Below are 27,455 nucleotides of genomic sequence, written 5' to 3' on the forward strand. Positions count from 1 at the left end.
GTGTGTGCTTGTAGCCCAGGAGACACTATATCTTGCACTGCATCAGAAGAAGTGTGATAGCAGGGAGAGGGAGGGGGTTATTTCCCTCTGCTCTGCCCTGTAATACTGGACCCAAGCTTGGGGCTTCCAGCACAAGGAGGATGTGGAGCTTTTGGAGCAGGTCCAGAGCAGGCCATCAAGATGATCAGAGGGCTGGAGCACCTCTTCTGTGAAGAAAGGCTGAGGGAGCTGGGCTTGTTCTGTCTGGAGAAGAGAAGGTTCTGGGAGACCTCACTGTGGCCTTCCAGCACTTTAAGGGAGCTTATGACTTTCTAAATGGTCTGATAGTGATAGGACAAACGGGAACAGTTTTAAACTATAAGAAGACAGAGTGAGGTTAGATGTTAAGAACAAATTCTTTGCTCAAAGGGTGGTGAGGCATTGCCCAGAGAAGCTGTGGTGCCCCATCCCTGGAGGCACTCAAGACCAGGTTGGATGGGGCCCTCAGCTGGGAGGGTGGGCAGCCCCGTCTATTGCAGGGTGATGGGACTGCATGGGATTTAAGATCTCTTCCAAACAATGCCATCTTATGGATCTGTGATTCTATGACTACGAACATTTTTCAGCAAAACCACACCAGAAAAAAATTCTGCCAAGCCGATCTGACTTGGCAGTGCCCAAACACTTGCACAGCAGAGCTGATTTCAGAGGTGACAAAACCACAGTCCCAAACCTCAGAAAATTGCATCAAATCCATTAGCACAAATATGGCAAAACTGTGGACCAGTAAAAGCTCTTAATTTTTTTTTTTTAATTAATAATCAATTTAATAAATTAAATAAATAAAGTAAAAAAAATTTGCTTCTTCAAAGGTGATCATTACCTCCACATTTGCTACTTTTACAGTCATGTAAACCTCTGTCATAACCCACTCAGCTTTCCCCTCTCCAAACTACAGGTCAAGTGAAGGCAGCTGCTACATCCTCCTTGTCACTCAATCTCATGGTTATCTACATCAGAGATCTTCTCCCACTTCCCAGTTCTGTGAGGTACTTCTGTTTCTGAGCACTTGGCATCTGACCACCTGATAAGAACTTCAGTATCATCCGCAGACTTGAAGATTTCACTGTTGACTTCCTTCCACAAGTCGCAAGTGAGGATATCAAGAGAAATTGGAGGCTTATGTATCGGATCAGGGAATCCCCGTCCTTGGAAGCATTCAAGGCTTCCATGTAAGACACATCCTTGAACAATTTATTGCAACCAGACCTGCTCAGAGTAGGTCTGATTAAGGTTAGATGACCTCCAGAAGGTCACTTCCGACCTAAACTATTCTCTGACTCTGCATATCTCCTTCCGAGGGCTGACCACTAAGCCCTGTCCTTCACTTCCTCTTTTTATAACAGCTTTCAACCAAAACCAGATCTCTTGATCTATCTCGTGGCAACTTATTTTCTTTACAAAGTTTAATGAGCTTTACAAAAAGCTTCTCAAAGGCTTTCTGAAAATGCAGGAGGATTATTCTACTCGAACAACCCCCTTTATCCACATACTCACTACCCTTCTTCCAAACTCCACTGATAGATGCCCCTTCCAAGGACACCCAGAGAGGCACAGGACTGCCCTGTCACAAGATGTTGCTGTAGCTGAGGCAGGGTGGAGATGTCATACCCTGGCACATTTTGGAAGTTCTGGGCTATTATAATTCACCTTATGATCCTTCGGAAAAGCACTTAGGTCTGAGTGGCCCAGTGTGTGAATTCCACAGGGGAATGTGCTTCAAAATTGCTTAAAGTGCTCTTTGCTTACCCACAGTTTTGTTCATCAGTGTGTAAAGTTTTTAGGTTTTGTTGCTAAGAAGACCTTACAGTGGTCTTTTAGATAATATTCATCACATTGGGTAAGTGAAGATGATCTGATAAATACCTGTTAAGCATGTGAGATAATGTGCATTTTAAGATGAGAAAATTAAGGAAAAAAGATAATGCCTATCTACATAAATATCCACAGATAAATATGTGTGCAGCAACATTGTTAATGCACGTAATGGTGTTAAAATTCATAAAGAGTCATAAGCAAAATCTCTTCAGCAGTAGGCTTTCCCTTTAAAGTTAACTTCCAATGTTTACTATACAACAGCACTTCCTCAAAATTAAAAAAAAACAACACACTGTTAATTAGATGACATCTTTAAACTAGTCATCGTATGGTCATTCCATGCTTAAAAATTTTGCTTTGGTTTCTCCAGATGACAAGACTGGAGCACACGCTTGGAAAGTATCTGTCTGCTGAGGAACTTTGTTGGATGATGAACTGTATGTGTGATGTGAGAATTGGCACCTCATAAAAGAGCATAAATGAAAATGTCCTTACAGTTGCAATCATCTTGATGAGCAGAAGCCAGTCAATCCTGTCTCCATAGGAGCATAAATTTCTCTCTGTACTGAATGGTTCATTTTTTAGAAAACTAATAGGAATGTAGTATCTTCAGGGCCTTTTCTTTTATCAGCTGATATAGTCAAAGTTTATTGCTAAAGGCTGACATTTGTACAGACATGGATCTTGTTACTCTCTGAGCTTTACTTCAGATGGAAATGAAACTTGCAATTGCTCTCTCTGAGAAGTAGTGAAGAGCGAATTCCCAGCATCGTGTCAGACTTTTTACTTTCACAATATTTTCTTGGAATGCTTCTTCTTGGAATAGTGTTTTTTTTTATTCTTATTATTTGAAGTACATAACTAACTAAATACTTTGCCTTCGACTGAATCCATAAATTAGCATTGCAATGTTATGATTTACTTTCTGTAATTAGGAGCAAATAAAACTACAGATTACCTTGTATTTATTGTTAGTCTAGAGACTGCATAGATAAAAAGTGCCTGATTAGAAGCTGATGTTTTGTGATAGTTTCAGTGTCCATTGTTTTATTAATTATATTGCTGTTGCAAGAAAGACAAAAGACAAATGCCAGACTGATCAGCATGAAAGAAACAATCAAAATAGACTAGCTTTAAAGTCCAAAAGTTATCATAATGAAGGAAAAAAATATTTACAGAAAAGAGAAATAAGAGGAGTTTTCATATATTATAATAACATGCTGCTCATTATAGTGCAGAAAAAATAAAAAAGCTAATGGAAAGTTTGAAAAAGGAACAGTTAAGTGATAGCAAAAGATGGTTGATCTAGATGAAAAGAGCACACAAGTTGTATATCAAGACTGTTTTCCACTTGATGTCTTCTAAGAGATGCCTAATATTGGAATTAATGATTTGTTTAAACTTGTTTATTGTTTACTATCTCTATTTTTTAATTAATTGCATATGTGGTACTTTTCTGATGTAAGTATAAACAGCATAAATTTCCATTTGCTCTTTTATAAATACCACAGTAAAACAACGTTCTGATAGTTGGAAGTGCTGTTATTTTTTCAGAATTTCATAAATTGGTTTTCCTCCTTTCTTAATATTAACTTTTCTGTACTGAATACCCCCAAAAGCAAAAAAAAAAAAAAAAAAAAAAAAAACCAAACCAAAAACGAAAAAACCAAAAAAGCCCCAACAACAAACAAAACCAACCAACCAACCAACCAAACAAAAACACATAACAAAAAAAAAACAAGTTACTGTTTTAAAAAATCATATTCATAGCCCATTAACTGAAACCTGTGTTCTGGACCTCTCCCAGACATCAGTTTCCAAGGGGTGAGTCTCTCCTTTCCACTTACAATTGTAGATGACAACTCCATCTGCATCAATTAAACTGCACCAAAGGATTTAATATTCCCATATTGCCAGTGGATAAGGTTCCAAATAAAAATGTTCTAATATCTTATAATCTAAGGGTGGACAGTAAATACTACTTAAAAGTAGCATCTGTGGTACATGTTTAACATTTTTTTTCTCCTTCTCTAAAGAAGTTTACCAAAAAAAAAAAAAAAAGAAGAAGATTGAAGCTCTTTCTACAGGAAAAGGTTTGGTGGTTCTTGCTGATGATTTTTGTTTTGTTGATGATTGTTATCTTAGAATCATCAGTAAGCTCCAACTGCTTTTCTTCACTGAAGAGACTTAAATTACATCGTGATTTTCAATTGCGTATTTGGCAGCAACTTAAGTTGCAGTGTTGACTGTAGATTATTATCTACAGAAATCTTGCCAGCATTGCCTAACAATGCTTTTCCATATAACAAAAGTAGGAAAATAAAGGATACGATGATTGAAGAAGACTGAGTAGAGCACAGTGTTTGGGAGCAAGGTGAAAGTGTAAAACAAGTAGTAAAGAACGAAGTCAATCGTTTTCTTCTTAATAGTAATACTAGGTTTCTATAAGATTCTATGTTCATAGTCTTTTCTTTGTATCCTACAGTCATCAGTTTTTTCAACAACTCTTTTACAAAATAGTTTTGTTCTTTCCCTTTTGTTTACTGCTGTCAGAAGAGCATTCTGCTGGGATGGAATATTCTGGTCTTCCCTCCTTGAAAGACAGTGCTCTGTAAAAACTGCTTGCAATGATGTGTGCAGCTGCTACGTAAAAAGCTTTAAGTGAATTCAAAATGATATACAACATTGTGTCACAACAAAACAGAACACTCACTGAAGTCCAGAAGTGAAAACATGAAAAATTAAAAGAAAACATATGAATAGAACTTCTAAAAAGTGTTCACCCTTTAATGTATTTTGTTTCCTCCTCTTCTTATTAGTGAGAACTTCGTAGTAATTTAAAATGGAACTGTCAGCAGTGAGTGAGAGAATATTATATAACATATTTCTAGAGATTCCTAGATGTGAACTAATTGATTTAGTTCTAACCTTGTATTTCTATATTCACAGTTTAATACATATTTCTGTTACAAAACCTGCTGTTTCAAAATCCAGTCCTTAAATGAATTTAATTCCTGAAGAAGACTGCAAGAATCAGTCAGTGAGAGCAACAAATCTATAATAATCTCAACAAATGTATAATAATATCAACATAATTCGTGAACTCTCAAAAAAAAAAATTAGTAGTGAAAGCCTGTTACAGACTTTACAGACTTTACACAGAAAGAGAAGTTTATAGATAATTCTATGGTTCTTCCAACCTCAGTGTTGTAGTATGGAGCACAAATCATGATTAACTATTGAATAAATATTTAACAGTTTAAACTTCTCTTCTGTAATAAGCTGCAGAATTTCTAATGTAAACAAAGATGAACTGTTTACACATGACTACTTAAGACATTTGCTAATGATGAGAAATGGTTTTATGACCATCTCTCATCACAATAATGATGAGAAACCATTCTACGGTTCTAATGTTTTGAATTCTGTTGATAAAACTCTGCAACTAGTGGGTGGCTGCCCTGCCCACAGCAATGGGGTTGGAACTGGATGTTTTTTGAGGCCCATTCCAAAACAACCCATTTTATGGTTCTATGATTCTACAATCCATCTCAAATTGTGATGCATAGTTGTGTGGTACGGAAAACAGATCCTTTACCTGAATTTGCATTGCACTGTCCAACCTGGCCAGTGTAGACATGATAAATCTTTTTGAAGCACATAATCCAGATAACTTTGGAAAAATTTGTAGTGCTCCTTTTTTTTTTTTGGCCTCCAGCTAGATAATACTTTTTGCAACAGCAAGAATGATATCTGTTACTAGCTTCATCAAAACCATGAGTTTCACTCATAATCTGTTATTTTTATTATTGTAGGTAGTTTAAAACTCCAAGTTTGGAGTTTCCCTGTTGGCTGCCTTATGGTCTGTGGAAGTTTTGAAGCAGTGTTTTCTAAAATACAGATTTTGCAAAAAAAGCATGGGAATTAGCACTCTTATTCCCTAGCAAATATTACTGCTATGGGTGTATGTGCATAGAATATATACATTAACATTAGGAACTAGCATTCATAAATCCGAAGAATGCCATCTATATTGATTTTTAATCATTATCAGGCAAGGAGGACTTTAAAGGCTAATGTAGAATTGCTGCTGTTCTATTTGCCAAGCTTTTGATTCTTTGCCTCTGACTCATTTCTGTTTTCACATGCACTCTGTTGAAAAGATTTAATTTTAGTTATCCATATTAGAAATTTTTCGGACAAGCCTGCAGAATCAGGACTCATTTCCAACAGTTTGAGATACATAACCTATAAATAACACACCTATTGTATGGATCTCCCTTAACGGTCTCTTTTTACAATGCTACATGAGAGTCAGTTTTAATGTTACTTCTGCTTGCATACAATATGAGAAGGTGCTGTCACAGAGAAGAAAGAGCAATGTAGGACCAAAAAAAGCCAACATTTAAATGAAGTACAGTAAAGGATACCAAGGTAATTTTAAAACTGCCCACTTAAATGTTTAAAAGAATTGGCATGAGGTACTGATAGAGAATTTAAATCAAGTTCATAAAGACATTTTGTCTTAGGATATTAATGGTGGGGTGGTACAGGAGCACACTAACTAATGTTTACTTTTATAACTTTAAAACATTAGCTGTAAGTGTCAAAATAAATAACCAGATTACCACAGTTCTTTTTTTAATTGCAACTGGTAGAAGTTTCATTTCTTGTCCTCCTTTCTGCGATAAGCTGCCCATACTGTGAAATTACCTGAAGTAGATATTCACAGGCTATTAACAACCACAGTTCTTTAGTAGCCTTACTGATAAGTGCTGTTCTAAAATAAAGTAATACTAAAATAGTGATCTACTTTGAAAAAATCTGCTCTTTTACAAAGTGATACTTAGTCAGCTCTAGAGAAATATAGTGCAAAGTGTCTTACTTTGATCTCCTAGCCCAATGACTACATGGAAGAAAAATAAAAGATATTTATCTTTTTGAATGTTTGGCTAGAAAAATGTTTGTAAACCTCATATGAAGAGGAAGAAAAGAATTTCACATTAGGAAAATGCCATGGGAGGGTACTACAGAAATGTATGCTCCCATACACAACCTTGCCTCTCAGAACTGGGTATCTAAATTATGCACCTACATGAACAACACAATTCTGAAACTGAACAAGAACATCCATCCTGTTGATGTCAGTGGAAAAGTCTTGCTCCTTCAATTAAAGGATGTAAGATTACAAACATCAGTTTACCCTGTTACAGGTAATGAGGATGTCCAAAATTACTAAGGAATTTTATAAATGTTGTGTACTGCGAGGAAATACTAGAAAGTAAAAATACAGTTTCAAGTTTCAGCGTTCACTTGTAACTAGTTTCAAAATCCCTGAACGACTCTTCATTGTAATTGGTGAAATTCAAATTTCAATACCTCCAAACTGGTTCTGCATTCTTCATTTCTTAGGTAATGGATTTGATTGCCATTTCTTTGCATTGGAACGACTTGCAGCATCCAAAAGTGAACATGTGCCTAACCTATTTTTTGATAACGGAAAATAAAGCATAATATTATTTCAAATAGTAAGATGTTATGAAGTCCTACAGCTGATCTAGATGGGATTGGCCAGTACTATCAGAAACCATGTGAAGTGCCCAGTTACAATGGAATGCAGTTAGTTAGAACTACGGAAATTTTTTAGATGGCTCAAAGATACCTTAAATGATATGTTTGGTGTTTTAAGAAAAATACGTATTATGTGATAACATCAGTGAAAGCAAAACTTTACTTCTACATTATTTTCTGATTATTAAATATAGTGGCAAAATGAGCATTAAAATGATGAACATTATTACTGGGAAATGAAAATGAAGAAGTTAATTATAAACAAGAGAAACCAGTAGAGTGATGTTAAAATACTGTATTTTAAATGGAGTCTCTGCTTTTATTTCTAATTTATTCATTTCCAACAGTCCTTTATGCTTTCTCTTTTCTAGTTCCCTTACTCTGTTCTAGTACAAACATCTAATGTACGTTTGTGTGTTCCTTTTCAATGTTTTTACAATTAGAAACATAATTACTTGAGCACAATAAAGACATTTTACTGACTGATTCCAAGTGGTTCAGAGGCTGTGCATTTTGTCATCTGTAACTACCTGCTATTTGTTTATCAGACATCTTGATTAAGGTCTGTCAGGTTTTCAGCCCAATGACAATAGTTCTGGCATTCAGAGCAGGTAGTCTCTCCACCAAAAAAAGCCATGAACTAAGAATTAAAAAGATTTTAGTCTCCAATGTTTAAAGTTTTACTTAGAGCTTGAATGTGTTAAGTCTATTACAGATGTGAATAGTTTCTCATTACTTTCAAAGACTTCCATTCTTGCTAGCATTCTTAAAAAAATTAGACAAGTAGTTCAAGCAGAAGGACAATAGCTAACCTCACATTTCGCATTTTCTTGACTTAACATGTAATGATTTATCTTCATACAAAATGATTATCTGAACAAAGGTGTCGATTCACATAAAAGAGCTTTCTGTTCTTATGCACTCAGAAAAAAACAGGCTCATGTATGGGACAGGACCTAAAGTTAACATACACTGTTTATGTTAATTTTTGCCTCATTCTCAAGAAATAATGTGACCATTGTCATTTAATCTTGCTAGAAAACCGTGACAAGCTTTTAAGTTCAAACTTGGATATTGCTCTATTACTGTTTGAGACATACACCGTGCAGTTAAGGTAAAATAAAGCGTAACTGTCAGAGAACATTTAACACACAAGAATCAAAAAATGAGACATTGGGCCTTAAATCCTGTAGAACAGCCTATGCGCCAGAGTCCTCATTTACCTAATAAACTCACCTCCTGAATCAGTGAGCACTAACTAGGGAGCAGTACATGATTCTTAAATCTTGCTATAAGGACTTTCTGTAAAAATGTTAGTTCTTTTTCACTATAGAAGTTTGGCCCCTAGCTTCAAAGTCTGCCATGATTTCACATGTGATAAAAAGTTGTTACGAGACACTCTGCTCCATAGTGCTAGCAGAAAATGAACTGTGTGTGTGAATATAGTTGGACACTTTCACAGCTGTGATTGTTCTTCACAGCCAAGTGAAAGCGCTATACAAAAAAAAAGAAGTCATGACCTCATAAAAAGACCCTTCTTTTAAGCTGCTATATCACTCCTAAATTTTAAGGGTTAGGTTTATGTATCTAAACCCAGATTCTCAAACTCTTAGAAGGATGAGTATCTGAAAGAAGAGATGATCTTGCAATTATCTATCTATCCTTCAGTCTGGGTTAGAGCATACCAGCTAAAGCTTTGTTTACAGAAAAAGTGTTTATAATAGGCATATATATGAAGAAACATGTATGTTAGCTCCTCATAACCTGATAAAAAGAAACCCACCTCCTCTGACCACAGAGTGTGTCAGATACCAGCAAGTGTTCTGCAAAGACTTCATCTCAGCTGAGTAAGCAACATGACACATCTCCAGGGGGATGCATCTGCAGTTAAAGTTGGAAAGTGTATTCCAAAATACCATTGGTTTCAAAAAGATCTTGCAAAGGGTGAATATTGCTTGTTTTGGAAACTCAGTTCCTCCTCTTTGAAATACACCACCTAAATTTTGTTGGTTGTCTGGCACATTGCCCTCTATTGTTTCATATTCTTGTCTGAAAGGAAACTTGGAGATAGACGGTGTGTGAAAGTCCTTGATAGTGACTTAGTGGTATTCATGCTTTTCTAACAACTATGTCATTCCTTAGGTAAAGAGAAGATGGTGTTTTACATGAAACAGCAGGTATTGGTAGAGGATAACAGACTGAAGATGTACTCTTTACTTCACCTGGAAAAATCTGACAAAAAAAAGCAGGCTAAGATTCTCACTCTTAGTCTTCCCATATGCAGCACTGTGATGAGGGAAATCAGAGGTACCAGTGAGAATTTTATACTCCTTGATAATCTATATGGTGACAAATTACAAGCAGGTGTAGAAGCAGCACAATTATACAGTGCTGCAATCTTGCCGTACAGGTGTTGTAAAATATGCCATAAGGAATAGCCATAAATTATCAGTACAAATTTCTACTTTTGTTTTCCAGTGTTAGCAGTTCTCTCCACCAACACTCAGCAGGAATCATCTGTCTGCAAAGTTCTTGTTGATTTATGGATTCACTGGTAGTCAGTGATGAGCCCATGAAGGCACATGCTGTTCCTACAGGGTGCTGACTACTAATCTCTGGGGTGAACTCCAAACAGCCAGGTGCAGGACACATCCAGCAGACTTCTTGCAGCCAACTTTGTACATGTAAGAAGTGGCTAAAAATGTCACTGCTTAAGTAATGGAAAAGCTAATCATTACAGTGAAAGGTCATAAACTGCTGCCCTTTGGAAAGGACAGCAACTCTGTGTTGTTCCCCTTATCTAAAATCTCAGGAAAGGGATTTAAAACAGTCCTGGTTTTGTCTGTATCCAACTTAAAAATAAAATAAAAATAAAAATAAAATAAAATAAAGTAATAAAAATAAAAATAAAAATTATTTTGTTCTGCTTGAGAGAACTTTTGATTTGTTTTTTGTTTTTTTTTTTTTTTTTTGTTTTTTTTGTTTCCATTTTGTAAGGAGGAGACTGGGTGACGCTGCATGAGGGAATGTCAAAACTTCATTTCATATTATTTTGTCTCATATTCATTACTTACATTTTGTTGGTTTTTTTTTAGGGAAATATTTACTCATCTAGAACACAATTAAGAAATATTTAAGATGTCAGTTTCTGCTTCTATAATAAATGGATAACACTATTCACCAAGAAATCACCAGGAAACATTTGAAAAATGTGGAATTGTTATTGCAGAGCATACATTTTAAAGCTTAACAGCTTTGGACAGGTTCTCCTGTATGCTTCCGGCACTCAAAGATGGGCTGGTGCTCTGAGCGCCAGCACGCTTGTGCAGGGTAACAGCATGTGTTCAATTTATGCTGTTAGTGCACAATCAGCACAGATAAGGGAGATTTTAATTCAGAAGAAGCATGAGACAAGCAAGAGCACAGAAAACAGTAATTCATGAGATATGTGTAGTCACAGTGACAGCAAAAGTAGAAGTGAAAATATGAAAGACTCAAACCATGGCCTCCCTGTTAGTCTATAAGGATTTCCAGTTTATTTGATAGTCTGAAATAGTGAGAGTAATTTGAAAAGTTAAAATGGGTCCTCTGTCTTATTTTGACAGATAGGAGAGGAGAGGCTGGGGAGAGGACTGGGAAGGTGAGGAAATACTGATGAAAACTCAATAGCTCTGCAGTGTAGAAATTCCTCTGCAGCTCTTTCTGTCCTCTCTCTATGACCTTCAAGTCACCAGTGCCTGTGTGACAATGGTAACTGTCAACATTGTACCTGCTGTGCCATGCCCATGGCATCACCAAGGCACATGCCAGCAGCTGATGCCTAAGAGTACAGCCAGCCTGGACTGATTTGGGTTACATATCTCGGTCCTGATGTCTTTGGAGAAGGTGTGACTTCTCTCCAGCTGAACAGCAAAGGACAGGAAAGGTCCACCAACTGGACAGCTTCTCCTGTATGCCTCAGGAACTCAAAGGCAAAGAGAGAAAATCAGATGTGTTTCCCTGCCCATGGCAAACCCCAGCCTTTCCCTTTCTCAAAGCCTATTTTGCCAGCAGCAGCAACTGAAACAATATTGCACTCACCTTGGCCTCATTTGGCACAGGGCTGCAGCTCTTTCTATCCTCTCTCTACGATCTTCAAGTCACCAGTGCCTGTGTGACAACGGCAACTGTCAACACTGTACATGCTGTGTCATGTCCATGGCATCACCAAGGCACATGCCAGCAGCTGATGCCTACAGTACAGCCAGCCTGGACTGATTTGGGTTACATATCTTTGGCCAATTTTCTCTGAGGAAAACCAGTCCTAAGGAACCTGGCCAACTGCCCAGCAGCTGTCACGTAAACTTCTGAAGAAGATAATTACTTTCACACCACCCCAATCATATCTCTCCATATTTTAATTTTCCATTATTTTTCCTTGATTTTCCAATAAAATGTAAAGAGAAGTAATCCGTTATACAACTTGGTGGAAACTCACAATAATGAAAAATGCAACAAAGTGGGTAAACAGTGTCTACTTTGTTGGCTTTGAGTTCAACTACAAGCAGTTGAATGGAACAGCTATTTAACACATAAAGGTATAACCAAAAAGTGACATGCATCATCTAAATTACACAATCAAAATTTCTTAGTAGAGCCATCACTATTTAAAATATTTTCTTGTGAGATAGTGTCTTTGTGTGACAGGACTTCACTTTTTGTGGCTGCAGGATTTACATGTCAGCAAGCTCAAATTTGGTGGATGAAAAATGGTTTGGACACTCAGGACATACAGAACCCTGCAATAGCATCCTCGTTCACAAAAACAAAACAAAACAAAAAGCCAACAAATAATAGTTATCTAGTTTTCAAGCAGACCATCTGAAAATATTAAAAATTGTCCCACCCCAGGCAAACTAGAATCCAAAGAATCAGAGTTTATGTATGTTCTGCAAAGTTACCAGATCTTCAATTAAAACCTTTCATTATTCTCTTCTGCTCATTTTGTGGCTCTATAAGGCTTCTTATGGATATCAGTATTAACAGTTCAGTTTAACTTGATTTCTATGTCTATATGAGGTAGGGTGAAGACAAGTATCAAAGCTGACTTAACTGCATTGTGGAAGTCCTGCCCAGGTGGCAGCAAGAAAAGGCCAAATCTCTAGAAGACCACATTCCCCAGATGGGCATTGTTTAGAGATTATAAAATAAAAGAAAAAGGAAAAAAAAATAATCTGATGGAGTGTAGGGAAACCGGAGTGTGGTGTTCCAAGTTATTTGACAGTGTATTGTCAGCTAATCAGAAATAAGGGCATTGTATGGGGCACTCTGTGACCCGTCCCTGTGACACCCAGGTATAGCTGGCACTGACACTGCAGCCTCTTGGTGTCCGGCAGGACAGCGAGGTGACAACGCAGGAGTGTGCAGGTCTGGCGAGGAGCCCCCGAGCGCAGCCCATGTCATTTCCCTCTACCCTTGGCAGCCCCATGGCTGCCCCCTCCCCACCCTCAGTCCTCATCCCACGGGATGGAGAGGAAACCTCCTAGACACCCCAAGGTGGCCTGGGCAGAGAGTGAGGCTCCCCAGAATAGGAGAGCTCCACTGGAGCCCTACCAGGTGACCGAGGTGCAGCCACTGCATGCTGGTGAGTGAGGATCCTCAGTGGGGTGGGCAGGACACCAGGGCCCCTTGTCCTGACAGGCACTGTGCCTGACAGGGTAGACTGTGCCAGGGGAGCGGGACCAGGGCTGGAGAGAGCAGAGCTCCTTCCTCTGCTTGTGCCTGCCTTTGGCCCCTCTACAGCACTGCTCACTCTCTTCCTTGGTTTGATGCTGACTGGCTGCCTGTGTATAAAGTGGAAAAGGAGGCTGTTGATTGCATTGAAGCCTATGTCATCAGCAAGGAAAAGGTACTAGCAGCCGTCTCCATCTTGGCTGTGCCTGCATCTGCAGATGGTCTCTCTGGCTCTGCCTTCAGGCTGCAGGAATGCTGCTGGCTGGGCAAAGCTGCTGCTGCTCTGCAGGCCTCCCACACTGCTCCACACCCTGCAACACTCCATCCCCCTGGCCATGGGGCTCTCCCCACTCACATTCCTTGGTCTCTTGTGTGCCTGCCAGGATCTGGTGCAGAAGATGGAGTTCCTGAACTGTATTTGCTCACTGTGCAGCACTGCTGGAAAGAAGGACTTGACAGAGGGCCTGGATGTCTTCTGCTTCCTAAGCAATCTGCCACAGAACATCGAGGTGAGGGGATATGGCACCCTGGTACCTGCACTCCTGAGGAGGACAGGGTACGGGAAGAGGGAGGCAGGGAAATTGCGCACAGACACTAAGGTGCCCTGATGGGACTCCAGGCATTGCTGATACCTCAGCAGTGGAGGTGGACAACAGCATCTGTGTGCCAGTGTTGGTCAAGGAGCACTGAGGCTACTCAGACCCTACCAGAGTTTGCTGGTACTGGGTGCTAGTGGCTACTAGGTGCCATCCCGGTTGTGCTTTGCAGGTTATACTGAAAGAGGAGCTCAGGGAGCAGCTGAACATAGCACTGACATACCACTGCATGAATGCTATTGCTGCCCTGAGGTACCTGTCCAGCCCCTGGTTTTGCCAGCACATCCCCAGGGCACAATCTTGGTGGCCCTGGTGCAGCTCCCCATGGGGTCTTTGTCTTGCCCCAAAGCTGGTGGCATCAGGACTATTCTCTGACCAAGGCCAGCCCTGCGGAGGAGGAGGTGCCTCCTGACAGGGCTCCCCCTCCATCCCAGGGAGCCCTGCCCAGGGGAGGACCTGTTCCACCCCTGCCTCAGCACCGAGGCACTGCTCCTAACATCAAGGTCTCTCTATTTGCAGTGAAGTGAGCGCAATTTCAGAGGACGAAATACTACATCTCTTAAATGTGTCCTGCAATGTCATCTTCTACCTTCCCCCTACGAGAGTTGTGAAGATTTGCCTCTACAACCAGGCACGTACCAGGTGCAACTACTGAACCTCAGGCCTCTGGGCTGCTCCCTGGATTCTTGGTGTCCAGAGTTTAAGAAAGATCCTTGCGGCACAAGCTCTCAACCTTGCTGCCCCTCACCCCTTCCCTTTCATGCCCTGGGCCTGGCAACACCCTGTGCTTGCAGCCTGGTCTGCGCACAGCAGCTTTACAGCCCCAGGTCTCCCTGTGTGTGGATGTGTGGGTGTCCTTCCTTGGCAGCCAGAGGAGTTCACAGCAGTCTCCTGGCAGTGAGAGCAACCTCTGAAAGACTTTCACAACCCACTGTACTCTTTACAGACCCTGAATGCTATGGACAACATGCTGTAGATCATGCTAGACAGCCATCCCACCACCACTGTCAATAATCGGCTGCAGAGTATCTTTAAGGTGTGTCTATTGTAGAGCTCTGCCCCCAGAGGTCCCTTTAGTAGAATTTGAGCCCTCTCCTTGGAAACGGCACTGGCAGCAGCTGGAGCTGGCAAGGGACCCCAGCAGCAATAGCCCCATGATCGGCTTGGCTTGAGCTCAGGGGAAGCCTTCATGGATGCTGTGGTTCCAGCCAGGAACTCGGCAGACTTGCTTCTGCTGGAGTGGGCATCAGCAGCTCCCAGGCTGACCAGCAGCTCCTCTCCTCACAGTTGCTGCTGTCCTTCACCTACTCCAGGATCAAAATTGTGTGTGAGAGAGCCATGGAGCAGATCTGGAAGCTTTGTGGTTTCACGGCCAGCACTTGCAGGCAGCAGGTAAGAAGACATGAACATTCCAGCCTGCTCCCTCTTCTTCTTTTTGCATCCCAGAGCTGACTCTACGGCTCAGGGGTACCTGAGAGACAAACTTGGGCACAGGTGGGAGCCCTCAGCATGTTTCTGCCCTGAAGCAAGTGTCTTCTTTTGCCCTTTTCCTCTGGTCTTCCCCCTCCAGACCGTGTTCTCACGCTCAGTTTGACTTGTCTTCCCTCCCTTTTTTCCTTCCTACCACAGCTGCTTAGCAAATTCGTCAATGCTCCTCAGACTACAGGCATCATCCTCAGGACCCTTGTAAAGACCATAGCTGACTGCAGCTTTGAGGACAAGGAGTATGCAAGGATTATACTGGATTTGGTTTTGAAAGACCCTGGCACCTGGCTAACAGAAGTAAACACTCAGATGCTCTTGGGCATCTGTAGCCATTTTAAAGGAAAGTTGCAGTACACCCCTAGGGAGCAGCCCCTCCATGCCACTGTGCTTTCCAGTGCCTGTGGGCTGCAGCAGCCAGTGTTGACCATGCAGGCTGAGCAGATTTTAATGCCTGTGGCCACCCATGGCTGGTGCCTCTTTTGTGCCAGCTCCTGCTGGTCAGGCACTCCTCAAAGGCTTCTGAAGGTCAGAGGGCAGGTGCAGCAAGCCAGAAGGTCATCCTGTATAGTGGTAGGCCAGGGGCACAGAGGGATGGTGGGTCCTTCCAAAGGCGCTGCTGCCCCAGGCCGGGCTGTGTTTCCCCAGTGCCCAGCCCTGCACTGCAAGAGGAGCTGGGAGCTGCAGGGTGGAGAGAGTCCTGCTACCCCTGCCTGGTTCTCACTGCTGCCTTTGTTTCAGATGATGGACCCTACTGAGAAGATCCTGAAAGAGCTGTGTACGCCAGCACTCCTCCAGAGTCTTCTGAAGGTTGAAAGCCTGCCACTGCTCTTGCTGGTGCTCAGAGGCCTGGTCCTGCTGTCCAAGAGACCTGAGACGGTGAGCAGGACCTAGTCAAATGAAGCCCTCCTGTGGGCAGCCTGGTGCTGGGGCGGTGGGCAACATTGTGCCTTGGCCATGCCTGAGGCTCAGGAGTTGGGGTGATGGCCATGATGGGACCTGGTGATTGCCCAGGCAGATTTCCAGGAGCTTTCCAGATGGGTTACCTGGGGGCCTGTTGGAAAAGGGGGTGGCTGAGCAGGGGGCATGGTATCCTTCCTCACCTACCCTTCTTCTCCTACCTTCCCCATCACTATAAGTGCATGCCTGCCCAGAATCTGCAGCTGCCATTCCTCTGGCAGCTGCCAACAAAGCGTGTGGCTGGTGCTCTGTAATCAGAGCTTTTAGGTGAGGGTGGCCGCTGTCCTCTTGATGAAAAGGAAATTGTGTGTTTTGTACAGTCAAGAGAAATAAGGGCCGTGCTTCCAGACGTCATGGAGACCCTGCGGTTTGCCAAAACGCCCATTACTCTGAAGGTGCTGAATATCTTCACAAATGCAATGTGCCATCTGGGGAAGAGGCATGCCAGTCCCATTGCTCTGGAGCTGGCTGAGAAGATTATGCCTCTTTTTAATCATGTAAGTCTGCTGTGGGAGGCTGAGCTCCATGGGTGGGTGCTTGACCAGAGGGCCTTCTCCTTTCTTTGCTTCTCCGGCTTTTGAGAATGAGATGTCTTCTGGGCTCTGTGGCCCAGCAGGCCTTGTCCCTGGCAGCGCAGCTTGGTTGTTCTTGGTGATGTGAAGCCCCTGTGCTGGGTTCCAACCTGACCACTGTGCCAAGCATCTTCTGTGCCAAGGTTTATTTTCAGAACCTCCAGTTCTTCCTCTTCTACCAGCACCAGGCACTCTCTCCAGGGACCATAGCAGGAAGTTGGAAGCTGAGTGGGCAGTGAGTGCCCCGAAGGCTTTGCCGAGGGCCAGTCCTGTCTCCTGCTTGTCCTGGTGCTTGAGGAGCTCTGATTTGACCTGGTGGGGTGGCTGGGGGAGCACTCTGAGGCACAGACACCCCATGCTGGAAACCTGTTGCACTGCTTTGCATGACTGTACAGCACCTTTGTGCAGAATGTGACTCCAAAGCATCTCCCTTCACATCAGTCACGCCTATGCTCGTGTTCACCATGGGCAGCAGGAGTGTGTTGCTAAGGTCCGCCTGTTCTCCTCCCTCAGGTGTCAAGTGAAGTGCAAGAAGGCTCCATTCATCTCTTTGAAGATTTGATGGACACTGCGCTGTGGTATAAGAAAGGAAACATGAAGAAGATTGTGTGCAGGGCCCTGCTCCCTCTGCTATTTCAAATGAGAGACAAGACCCCGAGCTTAGCACAGGTACGAATTATTGACCTGACCAGCATACAGGCAAAGGTGTGCCGCATCTCAGGGGTGGCAGCAATGGTCTGGGAATTGAGAGTGAGTTCAGCAAGAACTCAAACGCTGGGAAGTGTGTCTGTGGTGCCATCTCCCTGCATCTGTTGTTCTCTAGGCATCTAGGGAAGCACTCGTGGCTTGTGCAAAATTCCTGAAATGGAAGGAGCTCAAGCACCAGGCCCGGGAGGAGAACATAGAGGGGATCAGGATGTGTTTGGTAAGGACAATGGACAATCACACAGGCCACACCCTTTTGCTAGGGGAAAGAAGATGCTGGCAGGAGGGGTTGCACCAGCAGCTGGGGAGGCTCTGTAAGCCCCGTGCTTTTCTGCTCTTCTCCAGCTGCACCAGCACAAGACGAGAGTGGAAGGATACCTGCAGCAGAGCCTGCCATATCTGAAGGATTCTCAGGCCTCCTCGCAATGCGAGGCTGTCACATTCATCTGTAAGCCCAGATCCTGGGTCCTTCTTTGTGCCCTGCCCTGGCAGCAAAGCACAGCCCTGCAGCCCCTAGATACACCCTGCCCATACCAGTAGCCAGTAGCCCTGATGGGTGCCTTGCTCAGGTCCCCCCTCGGGCACCGTGCCTTCCTGCAGCACAGGAGGGGAAGCAGCTGGGCTGGCTGGGCTGCAGTCTGTGCTCTGGGGAGCATGTTGGGGAGTGGGGGGTCTGACAGGAGCTCTTTCCATAGGGCTGGCTGTGCAGCAATCTGAGAAACAAAGTGAGGAAATGCTGAATGAAATCTGCAGTGGTGAGTTAGGGCAGTGCTGCATGTGCTGGGGCTGAGGGCAGGGGGGCAGAGCCTGGGCAGCGTGCAGTTATGCCTTGCCCTGCTGCAAGGAAATGTTGCAGAGGCAAGGGAGCATTCCTGGGCCAGATGGGGCACTCCTGAGCAGTGGCTTCCAGCTGATTCCTCAGAATCAGGTGCTCCTCTGGGCCTGGAAGAACAATGAGTGAAGCTGGTTGGGTCAGGAGGGGATGCTGGTGGCAGGTCGGTGGGTTTCATTTCTGCTCTGTTTCCTTCTGTTGCAGCCCTTCAGCCTTTGGAAGATGATGTCTGTCTGGCAGTCCATTCCCTGGCAGCCGGGACAATACAGATGCTGAGACATCAAAGGCAGCGTGTGGCATCAGCACAGAGCAGACTCACAGCACTTTGCTGCTGGCCCTGCATGGCCATTTGAAATGTAATTCTTGTACACGCAAGACAGACCCCTTTAACAATGGAAGGAAGCCAGGAGCACAGACATCACGAAACAAAGAACAGGAACCTAGCTGCTTAGGACTGGGTCTGTCGTTAGTGATTGACTAAGGTGAAAAGTACACCAGAAAGCCTTTACGAGAAGACTTGGAGAAGACTTCTGCCTGTGACCACCAGAGAGCAGCATGCATGCACGCAGAGGTGGAGCATATCATAATGATTTCCCCGACCTAACTGAAACACTATGATGAGATCTTGGAACGGTTTAAGCAAGCTTGACTCACCTGTTGTGTCATCTTATCTATATATATGATTTTGTATGATAAATAAGCAACCAACAAGTGTTTTGTTGTGCGAGTTAGTCATCATCCTCACACCCAGCACCATAATAAACACGCCAACTTTATAACCTTACATGCCTTATGGAGTTTGATTCTGTATATCGCATCTGTCCTTACAAAGAGGACTCTAATTAAAACTCGGATTGCAAAGCCATTCCCTTGGTGTCCTCCTGTGTTGAGCTTACGTGCAAAGTTTCTGTAGCGGTGGGCTGCAGGAGTGCATCCTCAGCACGTCAGCTGACAATACTCAGCTGGGAAATGCTGTTGATTCTCTCCAGGGGCACAAGAGGTGTCGGGTGGGGGTCAGATCCTTTGGAGAACTGGACAATCAGCAACAGCATGCAGTTCCACTGAAGAAAATAAAAGAATACCCAAACCGGCATTCATCATTTCTAAGAACCTCGTGGCCTTTCTTCAAGGCCTTGACAGACTACTACCCCCTCCATGTACAAAATAAGACTAACTTCATGGCAGACACGTACGTAGCATTGAGCAAGATACCTGCTCATTTAGCTGGGCCTGTGAGAGATACGAAGTAGGAAAGTAGTGGTTCTCTTAGCTTCTTGCGAAGCTGAAGTGCCGCTTCCTCAGTAATGCTGTGTGTCTGGGTATGAGCATCATGTGGAATAAGACAAATGGGCTTGTATTTCAAGGGGAAAAAAACATCTTTTCTTATATCTTGGAGACTCAGAATTCCAGACTCAGAGATCTTTGGTTTTCAGTTTGCATTTCAAAACCGGGGAAAGAATGATTCTGCAAACCTTCTTTGCTGACATATAACTCTTAAAATAACAATAATATTATTTTTACTAATACTAATAAAATCAACTCAGCAACAACAAAATGGACAGTGAATAAATGCATAGGAAGAAGAGTCACTTGAGGAAATTTCTCATATTGACTGAATTGGTATTCTGGTGGGAGGGCCCTTGTGCACAAGAGCAGAGGAAGGAGAGATGGAACACTACAGCACTGGTAAAGAAATAGCAGGAGATACAGGAGAGCAAGGAATTTGGATGGTGTTATGGGCCACCTACATGGCAAATGGTCAGGCATTTGCATATAGATGGTGTTTGCTTGGCTATAAAGCATAGAGAGGGAAGGGGTTGGCAGGCTGTGGCTGTGACTGCCTAAGCAAAGACTGGCACCAGAGATACATGGAGCTGCTCGATGTACCAAACAAGCAAACACAGCATGCGCTGAATTGAAAGACAAAATCTTGCTGAGCTCTCATGGCAATAACCTACTTTGTAACAGAAATCCTGGCTCTGTGTCTTCGTGCTACTGACTTTCTTACTGCTCATCCTGACTTTTTCTTCACGCATTACTTTGTGAAATAATGCATTCTGTCTGGAAGGACTATTCCTATCATAACGGCACTCTGAGTTTTCTGCCTCAATAGCAAATCTCAATAGCACGACAAGGTTGCTAGCAAAAACTTTTGGACAAGAGCAGTCCAAAGACCAGGTGTTAAAAACAATGTCTTCCTAAAGATGGTGATCTGCCATCAAAACAGGGGGTCCTGTGGATGAGAAGCTGGACATGAGCCAGCAGTGTGCACTTGCAGCCTGGGAGGCCAGCTGTGTTCTGGGCTGCATTAAAAAAGGGGAGGACAGCAGGGAGAGGGAGGTGATTGTCCCCCTCTACTCAGATCTTGTAGGCTTCATCTGCAGCACTGTGTCCAGACAAAGGGCCCCCAGTACAGGAAGGATGTGGAGCTCTTGGAGCGGGTCCAGAGGAAGGCCACTAAGATGATCAGAGGGCTGGAGCACCTCTCCTATGAGGAAAGGTCGAGGGAACTGGGCTCCTGGTACAGAAATGGTTTTTTTATGTCACTTCTTCGTGTCTCCTTCACGCTCATGTAGCTAACTCCACAAAGTACTGTGTAATCAATGCAAGCCACTTACTCCAAGTAGCATCGGTGGCATGATGTCACTGATGATGATTTAATGATGATTTTAGTCACGATTTTAGCATCGGCAGCCAGTGTGCTAAAAGGAGCTATGTCTCAGTACCTACTGATTACTTTGGGAGCTCAAACCCCCTCCAGTCATAGTATAATACACTTCAGACCATCTATGTGCTTGACTCCAGAATCCAAGATGTCGGCCTCAGGTATCTCCTGGTGACTCTCTCCAGCAGCAATCTAGAGAATGCTTTTTACATCATGTGCCATCCTTAGTGGCTCCAGGGCACAGCTTCGCCTACCTCCTGTTTAATTTGCTCCAGAGCCTGCTGCTGCTCAGGACCCCACATAAAGTTATTATTCTTCTGCATCACCTGATGAAGAGGTCTTACAATGAGGCTGTAGTTCAGAACATGCATTCTCCAAAAGCACACTATGCCCCAAAAAGATCATGTATCTTTCTTACAAGAACGTAAAATACCCGCTTCTGAGGTAACCAATACCAAGTATCCATGGATCCCCTGCACCAGTCCCAATAGAATGCTTTTGCCAGTCTTTACCAGTGAGGCTTATTTTGGCCTCCAAAATGTCCATCAGTGCCACATATATGTGGTTCTGATGTGCCAAGCCATCAAATCCACAAAGACAATAAACTCTATTATCCCTTTCCCCCCCCAACTGAGGGCAGGGCCCCTGTATTCACTACCTGTGGTAACTGGAGCAACTGCAATAGTGATTCATCTGTTTTGTAATTCTCTCTTCACCCGTGCTTATAGTACAGGAGTAGTTTGGTCATGCCACTTCCTCATGTCTTCTCCATGTCACGTAGGCAATGCCACAAGGCAATTCGTGATGTAGTATTCCTTATGGAGCCAGAAAGAATTTGCCTTTAATAACTGAGATTTTTGATGGTGCATGTGAGAAGGAGGGTTCATCATCTTTAATTAGTTGGATTCGCATTAGTTAGATCAGCTCCTTCATTAGACTCTTGATTATCTTGATCTTCATCAAACGTGTCTGATATTCTACAGGTTTGTCACGATTAATCATGGAAGAGTGAGTTGGGGGCAGCTGTTGTTCATAGTTTTGGAGTGTAAGAATCAGTTCAAAAACTAATGTTTTTCTCTGTTGTCCTCATATCTGTCAAACATCGCTGCTAGTGTACCGCTGTATCTTTCTGGTGCTGTTGTTGTGAGTTTCTGCCATATATCAGGCGTTGTCCTTACTCTTTCAGGGTCGCAGTCTTGGCATGGGTGGTTAGGAACAAAATTAGGGTCATACATTTCCACCATGGCTATTTCTCTCAAATACTGAATACCCTTTTCAACTGTATCCCATTTTTTCATCAGAGGCTTCAAGTCGTCTTTGAAGGGATGCCTTTCCTTCACGGCTACTAACACTTGTTCCCAAGGGATGGCAGCCCCATCCAAACATCTACTAATCCCACTATCAATAGCTGGATCTCTGGCAATGCCTCCTTGTTGGCAAGCTTCATCACCATCTAGAGACAAGCTACTGACCCTGCTGTCCCAACAGCGAAGCAACCAGGAGACAAGGGTCCCTTGCCTGGATCTCCCTCTACCTCCTCCTCCGCTTCTTCTTTTTTCTGTTCTAGATGCGAGGACACTCATTTCCATTTCTTGCCTTCCACTGGGGCAACTGACATTGTTACTGGTGCCTCCTGTGATCAAATCTGACTTGGAGATTTTCCCCTTCGGCTTGAACCTCAACTCAGAAACTCTCTCTCTCCAGAATAGTATTATACAGGGCACGGTAAGCACATGCCAAGCCCCAAATATGTTGTATGTTCTTAGATCTACGTAAGCCGCACTGTCCTTGACTCAAATACTGGCTTAGTTTCTCAGGATCCCATGGGTGTTCAAGAGTGAAATCCCATGACATTGTGGATCCCCATGCTTCTAAGATTTTTCCTAAACCTCTCCGTATTGCCTGCCAGTCAGCACTCTGTGGTTTTGAAGGAGACTCCTTCCACATAGCACGAATGGATAGGAATACATTCAGGGAGACTGATAACACGCAGAGAAGCGTGCCCACAAATGAGCATTAATTCGGCATTCGAAAAATGTGTGACAAACAAGCAGAAAGCCTGGAAACCAGTCTGAACACAGTATTATTTGTAAAATTAGCTATTCAATTTGGGATGCAATTGTTTGTAATATTAGCTATTCCATCTGGGATGTAAGCATCAAAATTCAAATCATACCACATTGCATTAAGTACCATACAGGTGTCTCCATCAGTGCCCTTGTTTGGTTATATATGAGCAGAATTCCACAACAAGAAATCATGATGTTAATGATTGGCCAGTAGGTTGCGAGGAACATAATGGCTTTTAATCCCTTAAACAGTGCCCCCAAGATAAAGAGTAGGTTCATCACTAGTAGCTGCCACAAAGGGTTTAAGGGGTTAATGAATGGAGGCTGAGGAGAGGAGGAACGAAAAAAAAAATGAAAAAGTGCTATCCAGACTAAGCAGTGCTCAAAGTTTACAAATACCCCAGAATACTGGCTGTATGCCTGGGCTTTCAAGGTGAAGTTTCTATGCACAGAAACCTGAGCTGCTGATAAAGTTCCCTAAAGAAGCTTTCTCCGAGAGCAGAGTGAGAGATTCACTCTAAAAGCTAAAAATCAGCTAATGCCCACATCCTTCACCAAAAACTGTCACAGAGTTAACTAGATCAATCCATGCCTGCGACAGGTGGGCAGTAGGCCCCTACTCCCTCTTCCCCCCTGCCCCACAAAATGGACAAGAAAAGGGAAAGGGGAGATAGGAGATGGGCTCAGGGAAGGAAAAAAACCAGCAGCAATGATCTATGGAGGAAAACTTATTTTACTAACTGTGGTATCGGAATGCAAGATAACAAAATATAATACAACCTAATTGAAGTTGAGACTAATAAGTAGAAGAGAAAGAGAGTTCCTGAGACGGAGTCAAACCTGAAAAGCTTAGTACGGTTAGGAAAGCACCCTCCAACCCCCACTGCAAAGCAGTAAGAAACCGCCCATCTAGAAGGGGCCAGATCCCATGACTTCTCCAGTGTACAGGGACAGGTACCTGTAATTGGAGCATTAACACTTTAATCCAGTGCACTACATGATGTTATGATGTGATATACTGAAAACCAAAACTCACAAAACCATGACAACATCCAGTGATAGGACAAGGGGCAATGGATGCAAGCTGGAACACAGGAGATTCCACATAAATATGAAAAAAAACTTCTTTACAGTGAGGGTGACAGAACACTGAACAGGCTGCCCAGAGAGGCTGTGGGGTCTCTCTCTGCTTTCACTTATGGTGCCCATCTCACCTTTCATCCTTCTCTGAAGACATTCAAAACCCACCTGGGCATGTTCCTGTGTGACCTGATCTAGGTGTTTCTACTCCAGCAGGGGGATCGAACTAGATGATCTTCAAAGGCCCTTCCAATTCCTGATGTTCTGTGATTCTGTGGTTCTGTGATTGCTGAGGAAGAGCAGGAAGTATCATTGCAAGAAACCTAATGAAAGATAACATCAGAGACAAAATGCACTTGAGATAAGCAGATGCAGTGTGCACTGGTTTTACTGTTTTGTCAAGTGGAACTGAATCTCAGAGACATCCCTATGCCAGACTCATCTCTGAAGTCCTGTGTGCTCTTCTTTCCCTATCTATGGGCCTGGGAGATTCCATCTATGAAAAGAATTGTGCTGCCTATAACTGAATGTGAAAGGAAGAAATGCATTAAATTTTGGGGGGGTTTCCTGTCCAGTTGCTGGCAGCAGTACTGCAATGTGCCATGTTGAAAGTAGGAGCAGCACATCTCCCTGCTCTCTTGCTGCCTTGGCCAAGGGATTTCTTTTTTTTTTTTCCTTCCTCTTCCTTTTTCTTCTTTTTTTTCTTTTTTTCTTTTTTTTTTTCTTTTTCTTTTCTTTTTTTTTTTTTAATAGATGAAAATTGCTGTGTCTATATTAGACCTGCATAAACTTTCTCAGATTTCCCTGATCTCTAACAACCAATTTCCTTGGCTCAAGCGATGGCAGCTGTTGAGAAGGCACTCCTTGTCAAGTATTTAGTGGTTTGGCCAAATAAACCAGCAGGACAGGACACAAACATTCAAAGCAGTGTTCACGGAATGTGAATGCTGTGGAAGAGAGCAGAAAAGAGTAAAGGTGCAAGTGTTCCAGAAGTGGCTTTCCTACACAGACCCACTGTTCTCAGAGTATACACAAGTAGGTCTGCAGGTTCAGGTCAACAGTCTTATGGTATAGGCCTTGCTTTGCTAACATGCAGTTTTAAAAACCTGTAACATGGGACATTGCACAGTCCCTGAATAAAAGTTATTGGTAACACATCTTGCTTTTTTCTTACATAACACTGCTATTCACCCAAAGTTGTTCAGCAAAAGTCAGCTGAAGAAGCATCTGAGTAAAGTAGCTCAGATATTGGAGCAGAGCTTTCAGAAATGTTTTTTTGGGGCACAGAGACTGAGAATCCAAACCAGACGTATTTTCTGCATAAAATTTCTGCAGACCCTTAAAATATAGATTGGCAGTTTGAGCTCAACTAACTTGTTTTCAGACAACCCCAAAGAGTAAAGGGAAACAAACTGTTAAGTAAACAGATTGTCTACTAAATTGTTTGCCTGCATTATTGTCTATCCCATGGGATGGAGGACATACCAAACATTCACATTCTAATCACAGCTGGGGAGAGAAGTTCATCAGTTAAATCAAACAGCACTTTCCCTGTTGTATTCAAACAGAAATGCTGTAGAGCTCGAGGTCTTGTTGGAAGAGCAGAAAAAACAGGTGTTTTTATGAGTTGACCAAGCAAGATCAAATTCCCCAGTGAAAAACAGAGATTATGGAAACAAAAAAAAAAAAATAGTTTTAGTACACTGTTATTTTCACATTTTCTTCATTACTCACATAGTTCTCATACTTCACAAAACCAAGGGAGAGTTGCATTTGTTTTTCTCAAATATGTTTCTTTGCCATATAACCTGCTGCACTCTGCAAATCAACAGAGCAGCATTTTTCTTCTTCACTCTCCCCCTGCACCTTTTCTTCCCGTTTGAGGGATTCAAATCTGGAAAGAGATGGAAACTCTCTGACTGCAGGGAGAAGAGACCTTTTAAAGGTTAGCTATTATGATCCAAGCATTTGGACTGAGGACTTCTCAGCAATACAGTGCTTCAGTCCATTTTTTGTCAACACCTTCCTTGCTAATGTGACCACCTCCATTCTGACTGACAGTTCCTCTGAATCAGAAGAGGGAAGTGGACTGAGACTCTCACGGCACGAAAGAGAAGATTTTAAATGCCTTGCAAATCATACTGTAAAGGTGCTTAATTTGCAGTGTCAGGAAAGGAAAGCAAATGTTTTCTGGGAAGAAATGCCTACTTAAAAGTGGTGCTTCACTTGGAGCCTAACAAATAGTTTTAGGCTATTTTACTTTTTCTGTTATTTCTGCAGTTTAAACTGCAATTGCATAAAGATCACTGTAGTGATGTTGGCTTACATTTACCGAAGGCATCTGAATTAAAACTCATTCAGTGAATTCACAAACTGAAAATGCTGTTTGTTTTATTTTGTTACAGTGTGCACTTGAAATGCTTTGCCTGAATTCACAGACTGCTTTTACAGGGTATATGTTTACAGCTACATCGTGTGTACAGTTTAAAAGGGGGAAAAAAACTACCACAGCCAGCCACTCTTCAGGCGGCATCTCACTGTGTTGAAACCAGGTCTTCTCTTATTATAGGAAAGTCACAATAAATCACTTCCCTTGCTGTGAGAGTGCTGCTGGCAGTTCTGACGCTTGGTGCAGACTTGGCCTTTATTCCCCTCACCCTCCATCTCTTCAAAGGAGGAGGTCAGCTTGTATCACAGTGAAGTTAGTCAGTTCCTAGCTACAGCAACTGCCAGATTGCTACTAGTTTTACTGGATCCATCTGTCAGATAAAGGCAATTAATTAGTCTTAAGTGGTTAAATGATAGCTGGAGTTATTTGTCCCACCTGCTCTATAATGTTTTATGTTCCAGAAAAAAATTCATTTGCCATACGTAAAACTTTGTATTCACCACAGCACTGGCTATGTACTTAGGGAATACTTACTGGTAAGACCATAACATGGAAAAATGAAAAAGTAATAGGCGAGGATGCTTTCATTTATTTGTTATTTTTTAATAACAAGCATGTAAAGTTATGTCTTTAGTAAGTAAGCATGTAAAATTATGTCTGAAAACTGCCTTCAGTATGAAAAGTGAAATCTTTTTGGAAAGTCTGATGTGATGGAACAAACACCTCAGCTCATTGCTCCATAATGGTTGGCAAGTCTTGCAATACAACTCAGACATTTTTTTCAAGAACTTTCCTCAAAGTTGAAAGATTTTTGGTGAGTTTTGTGGCTAGCCGAACAGTTGAGGCTTGTCTTTGGAGATTATGTATCTGAGATTCTCCTTCTTTTGCTTGAAGGTACATGTTCACTTCCTTTTGCTTTCTCTAAAATACAACTATACGTATTTAAGAAAGAATATTTGCACTAG

Source organism: Centrocercus urophasianus, unplaced genomic scaffold (assembly GCF_019232065.1).
Source record: "Centrocercus urophasianus isolate 14NV4802_14NV808 unplaced genomic scaffold, USGS_Curo_1.0 seq_21, whole genome shotgun sequence".
Lineage (NCBI taxonomy): Eukaryota > Metazoa > Chordata > Aves > Galliformes > Phasianidae > Centrocercus > Centrocercus urophasianus.